This window comes from Ambystoma mexicanum (assembly GCF_040938575.1).
Source record: "Ambystoma mexicanum isolate Mex_15411 chromosome 12 unlocalized genomic scaffold, UKY_AmexF1_1 Mex_chr12_unloc.2, whole genome shotgun sequence".
Lineage (NCBI taxonomy): Eukaryota > Metazoa > Chordata > Amphibia > Caudata > Ambystomatidae > Ambystoma > Ambystoma mexicanum.
Window position 1 is genome coordinate 8,799,432 of NW_027182323.1, and position 6,852 is coordinate 8,806,283.

The following is a 6,852-nucleotide window of genomic DNA, read 5'->3' on the forward strand; positions in this document are numbered from 1 at the left end:
CCTTCTGTATAGTGATGCGGTCGATACTCTGGGTGGTCAGCGGGCTAGGGCAGAGACAGCCCTGAGCAGCCCCTGATGATACTGGATGAAAGGCAGTGCATGGTAGAGGGGCATGAGGCTCAGCTCATGGTGCTCACAGCGGTCTGAGCCACTCCTCGCAAAGGAGCCATCATCTGCACGAATCTAGAGATTAAGCACTGTAGCGACCTTGCTTAGTTGAAGTGTGTCCTAGTCGGGTAGGAAACAAGCTCGCACTTCATATGCATAGCTGCGTGTGACATCATAGCATGCAGCCAAGCTCCACGCCACTAGCATGTTGCTGTGACGAAACGTGATCATGCTTCAGTTTAAAGACCGACACCGTTGCCAACTCATTCATTTATTAGAATGTCCACCGCAAAGGTGTTCGGTGTGAGACAGTGTTTACATTGTAGGGTGTGGTGAAACCCGGAGAGCAGATTTCTCAGAGAGTCTCTGCTCTGCATGGGCAATGCAATCCAGCACGGCACAGATGAGGGGACGTCTGGAGTACTCTAATTTCTGTGGCTTTTGCGGCGCCTAGAATGAGTGCGCTTGAGGGAAAATGTTTCATTGGTCGGCACATTAGATGAGAGCTGATTTCTTCTTAGCTCCAGCCAGGCTAGACCAAACATTGCATTGTCATAGTGGTGTTAGAGGGGTGCTGGGCTGGGCCTGTTCTCGACTTCTCGTGTCCTCAGAAACCTGTTTCTATGCATGCCAAGCAGAACAAGGTTCTTATTCGTGCATGTTCAAAGGAGTGCCTAGAGTTAGGCTCGCTGTATTATCTATAGAATACTTCTGTTTAAAAATCTGATGTCACATTGCCGTCCTCGCGTGGAATTATCTGTGGGTGGTGTAACCCCCAGTGCTCAGTTTGTAACTCTCCCAGGTGAGCTTCCATGCGACTTGGGACTGACTCATGGTACAAGACACTGCTTGTGTTGGGTGCGGGTTGCCTGGAAAATGGAAAGGACTAAAGGTGTTGAAGTCGGACCAGCCACTGCAAAGGAGAAATTAGCCTAGGGGCCACGAGAAGTTTTTAATAACTTATAAATTGAATCCCCTTTGTCTCACTCAACCCCAATCTTTATGTTCTCCTCTTTTCTGTCTCCCCTAGTTCGTAGCCTCTTTTGTTGTTATCATTGTTTGTTTGTGATGTCATAAAATGTTCGCTAGCGTGGGTCCCAAACTATCAGAGCTGTGCTGTTCCTGGATTCCATCTGCTTTATTTTGCTCAGACCTCGGGACTCACTTATTTATTTATTTATTTATTTATATGTATATTGCGCGCAAGCAGCCCAAGGGCATTGAGGCGCTGTTACTTGCAAGAACTTAGTTACACAGGTACAGGCATAGTAGCGGTCGTTGATACATTACAAATACTACAGAACATCATACTGTTGTTACAGACATTGCACTTGGTCATTGCGTTCCAACTTATGCATGGGTCATGTGGTGAGTATTCATGCTAGTGTCCGGGGCCTTATGTGAAGAGGATGGTTTTCATAGCTTTTCAGAAGGTGGTGAGGGAGGCCTCACCTCGGATCGTGGGAGGTAGGGCATTCCAGTGAGTGGGTGCGAGATAGGGGAAACTGGATCCGCCCGCTCTGGCTTTTTTTACTAGTGGCAAAGAGAGCATGTTGGTATACAGTGATCTGGTTGGCCTGGTAGTGGAGACGGGGTGGACTCTTTGTGAGAGGTAGACAGGAGCAGTGAGGTGAATGCACTTGTCGGTCAGTGTCAGAGCTTTAAAGATGATCCTTAATGTGGGTTGTCCCTTTGCTAGCTCATAGTGGTCTGGCTTCTGGCTAGTGTAATGAAGTATTCCATAGTTTGCCATTTCTTATGCTCGAATTTTCTTGTGACCATTTAATAATCTGTTTGTACACTGTCAGCCTGTAGCTGCTTCCATAGGGGTTTTATATTTGTCCGAAATAGCTTGTTTGGTTCTCTAGTGAGATGAATCCCCAGGTATTCCAATGAGTTCTCCACCCAGATCACTGGGTATGCCCTCTCCAGCGTCTCAATCACTTCTCTCCTTGCCGTAACAGTCATAGCTTTTGATTTAGAGAAGTTGATGGAGAATCCCGAGTCCTGTCTGAATTCCTCCAGCTGTGCCATTGCTCTGGGCATCCTGTCTCCCGGATCTCTCATGTAGGGCAGGATGTCGTCCGCGTATAGCGTGATTTTATGGGTCTCCTGTCCCAACGTCACACCCTTGATGTTGGCATCTTGTTGGATTTGCATTGCACATGGTTCTATTGCCATCGCAAATATCAGGGGGGAGAGAGGGCACCCCTGTCTCGTGCCTCTTTAAATCTCGACGAGTTCCGTGCTCTGACCATTGATTGTGAAGCTTGTCAATGGGGTTTGGTAGTTGGCTAGCACCATCTTTGTGAACTCCGGGCTGCAACCGAAGCATTCTAGGATAGGTTTCAGGTATCGCCAGTCCATGCTATCAAAGGCCCGGGTGGCGTCTAGGGCAGCTAATGCAAACGCCTGATGTGTCCGTCGCCCCGTGCCTATTACGTCTAGAGCTCTCCTAACATTGTCCTGTGTGTGGCTGTCCATGATAAATCCCGCCTGGTCATCATGTATTATGTACGGGAGGATTTTCATCAGTCTAGTGGCAAGGATCTTCGCATAGATTTCTGCGTCAGTGATCAGCCACGCTATAGGGCGGTAACTCGCAGAGTTCTGGGGATCTTTTCCCAGCTTCAAGGGCATTATGGTTCTGGACCTGCCCATATCAGGTGTTACTTTCCCCTCTTTTCTGATTGTGTTATATAGCCTTGTTAGCGGACCAAGTAACTGGGTGCGGAAAGTCTTGTAGTAGCCATTACCAAGGCCATCTGGACCTGGGGCTTTATTTGCCGGCAGAGCTGAAATGGCATCACTGACCTCTTGTGCCGAGATCTGGCTTCCGAGACTGTCTCTGTCTTTTTCTGTGATCTGAGGCAAGGGGAGTGAGCTGATGTAGGAGATTTGCTGTGCCGGGTCGAGGCTCTCGCTGCTTAGGAGTGCCTCATGGAAGCGTTTCATTATTTCTGTTTTGTCAGTCATCGCTGTGTGCGGTTTTCCGTGCTCATCGTTCAGTTGTGCTATGTAATTCCAGGCTTTTCGTTTTCTCAATTTAGCGGCCAGGAATCTGTTCGCCTTACCCCCATGGATGTAGTATAACTGTTTCATGTGTAGCAATGTCTGGGCGATCCGGTCCACAGTATGATTCTCCAGTTGTGCTCTAATTTTCTGGAGCGCTCGTAGGGACTTTCTTGAGCGGCTGGCTTTGTGTTGGGCTTCTGCATCCTTCACCTCTTTTTCCAGCTGGTGCGTCACCAATGCCCGGTCCCTGTAGTACGCCTCTGCCTGTGACATAAATTCTCCCCTGATCACCACCTTCCCCGTGTCCCATATCATCCCCCAGCTTGTTTCCCCATTGTCATTTTCTTTAAAGTAGATCTTGATGGAGGCCTCCATATGGACTCTTAGTGTTATGTCCTTTAGTAGAATTTCATTTAGCCTCCAGGGCGGTTTACCCTTGCGCCCCTCTTCCCGCCAGTCTACTCCGACCAACACCGGCGCATGATCCAAGTGGTATTCCACTCCTATTTCTACCCCAGTTATTTGTGGGATTAATGTAGCAGAGACTAGGATCATGTCTATTCTGGAATATCCGAGGGGGACTGCCGAATAGTGGGTGTGTCCCTATTGTCCCCTTGAAAGAATCACCATGTTTCGATGACCCCCAGTTCTCTAAAGAGGCGACCCAGTGCCTGTCTATTTTTCTGGTTGGCTGTTGCGGGAGGGAGCGTTTTATCCAACAGTGGGTCCATAACACAATTAAAGTCCCCCCCCTATAATTAGTTGGCCCTCACACCAGCTGCCCAATTTGCTCAGTAGGTCTGTAATGAACACATCCTGATGTTCGTTAGGGGCATAAATGCCCAGAATTGTCTATATATTACCTTTTATCAGTCCCTTCAGCCCGAGGTATCTTCCCTCCCTGTCTCTGCGGAGTTGTGATTTTTGGAAGTCTAGAGCCCTGCCTATTAGTATGTCTACCCCCCTCTTTTTCCCCCTGCTAGATGCAAAGTATTGCTGTGGAAAGGCTTGATGGGCCATGCGCCTCTCATTCGTAGGGAGGAGGTGCGTCTTCTGTAGGATCCCTATCTCTGCCTGCATTGTTTTCAGCCTATCCAGGATGACCCATCGTTTTATTGGCGAGTTCAGTCCCTGTACATTAAGGGAAACTATCTTTGACTCAGCCATTCGTCTATTTAGGGAGGTTGCTAGTTTTTCTGACAGTATGGCGGGATGTACTAGTGCCACCCTCTCCTGAACCGTTTGTCCCCTTCTTTTTTCTTGGTCTCACTTTCGTTTGTTGATCTCCGCTTTCAATCCCAACTCCCTTTGTCCCTCTACCCCCCCTTACCCTCCTCCTTTCCCCCTCCCGCCCCCTTGTGACCACAGTGACCAGGATTCCCTTGAATCCCCCCCACTCACTTCCAGGAGTGTCGGATCATCCGGCAATTAACAAGGTCCGAGTAACCAGAGATTCCATAGGTGGCATCACCTGTCTCCGCACAGGCATCCTTTAGGTTTTTATGTGCGTTGTGTGCACTATCTTATCACATCATTAAAGGGTTGAGTATGGAGATGTGGTTAGGTGCCGCTAGTCTTTCGGCTGCGCTTGGCCCGTTTGTGGGCCTCTTAATTTTGGTTCCCTCCTGGGCCTACCTCTTTGCGCCTTAGACCATTCCCAGGGGTTGGTCCCTGAGGCCTAGGGGATCCGTGTTGTGTCCGTTCGTGTGCTGTTCTGGTCTTCCTCCAAATTCAGCAAGGACAGACCTTCCTAGCATGTATTAATACGCGTCTGTTTACTCTCCTAATTGAACATCAGGCCTAAAGGATATGTCCACCCGGGGGCACCTTTTACCATGCGCATGAGTCTTCGCTTGTGTAGAGTGGAGAGTGCTAGATCTTGGAACGATTGGATCGCCTTTCTGTTGATTGTCAGGTCTGTAATATCTCTGGCCGCCCTTAGTATGTTTTCTTTCATTGTGTATGAGGTGAGCGCCGCCAACACGCTCTAGGGCGAGCGCCCGGGTAGCTTCTTCTGGGACCGTCCCGATGTATTCTGTCGAACCCAATTGATTCTGGCACAGTGTTATGTAGGATGTTGCTAAAGGCCTGCTGGAGTGTCTCACGGAGGTCGCTATCTGGAATCGATTCGGACAGGCCTTTGACTTGTATGTTTGTTCGTCTCGACCTGTTTTCAAGGTCCTCTGCCTGTAATTCAAGATTGTTTGTGGCCGCTGCTATTTGGTCTAGTAAGAAACCAGTCTGCTTCGACTCCTCCGTTAAGTCGGAGAGACCACTTTCATCAGTGTCCACCCGGTCCCCCAATTCGTTTACCTCTTTTCGGACTTCTTGTAGAGAGTGCTTTAGATCCTCCCTCAGTTGAACTATTTGGGCCTAAAATGCGTTTGTCATTCGGATCTCCATGCCCTTCAGACAGGACAACAGGTCTTCTTTATCGGTTTCCATAACTCCCAGGGTGCGTTTGGAGCTAGTTCCGTTGATTCCGGTTGTGTGAGTAGGGGGTTCGATTCCTGCGGCCTCGGTTGTCCCCAGCACTTGGCCAGTTGATTCTCCTGTCTTCTCGGTGATCCTTTCGCTCATGGGGGGCACTTTTCATTCTGGCACCCGGCATCTAGGCTAGCAATCCTTTACTTCTAGGCAAATGGTCACCTCCTGGGTATTTACAGTAAGCAGGCCCACTTTAATGCTTGTCTTTGAGCTGCAGAGCTAGGGGGAATTAGGCCACATGAGATCTCAGTTTTCTTTGTTCTCCCCGCCAGTTAGCTTCCTGGGCCGCTTTGCGTGTCTGGGCCTCCGGCGGAGTGAGTGTGTAGGGTGTCTATGTCCGCTTCAAGTTCAGGGCCAGTGATATGGGGCCTTGCAGTCTGGGCTCCACTTACTGGGTATGTCAGATAGGGCTGGCTTCCTTCTTATTTCACTGGCTATTTGGCTGTGCTTGGGGGTGGCTTGGGGTGCCAGATCCCCGATGGCTCGCTCTCCACTTAGCCCACTGTGTTTTACCCCTCACCCTGTAGTGACAGCCGCCAGGCGGTCTCTTTTCTTCGCTCCTTTTGCGAGTACGGGCCATGGGGACGCTTTATGCGGCTTCCTCCCTATTTGCAGCCCCTACAGTGGTTTCTCTCTTGGGGAGGGGTCCACCCCCAAACTTGGTATTTGCGCAGGGGTGCGCTCTCCTCACCTTATTTCTTGCCCCTGCTTCTCCGGGTTCTTGGTTCCATGCGCCGCCCCTCGCCTGATCGGGAGCTTCGGTACCTCCGTCTCCTCGGGTGAAGACGATTCCTTATGGTGCAGTCTGACCCGGTGCATTAGGGATTTGAGGAGCAATCTGCTACCGCCCACAGTGATGATCTGGGTCAAAGGCCAGGGGGCGTAGGGGGCCTGCTCCAGCCCTGACGGGTCTTCTCCGACCCCCGGCTGGGCCCGCAACTTTCCCGTCTCCCGCTCATCGGGATACTTCACTAAAGGCCTGTGGGGGTCGGCCAGAGTTTTAGGCGCTGTGGTGGGGTCTCTGCACTCAGCTTCGACAGAGACCCTGGCTATGACGGGTGCCAATTGCGTCCATTTCTTCCTTCCCGAAGTGGGGAATGCCATTCTTCCTGTGCGGCACTGCCGGGCTGACGAGCTTTGCTCCCTGCGTTCGGCGCCTTCTTATCTCCACACTGGTCACAGAGACCAATCGACCCTCTGTTCAGCCTCCGTCTGCCTTTGCCCTCTGCTTACTCTGTGGGG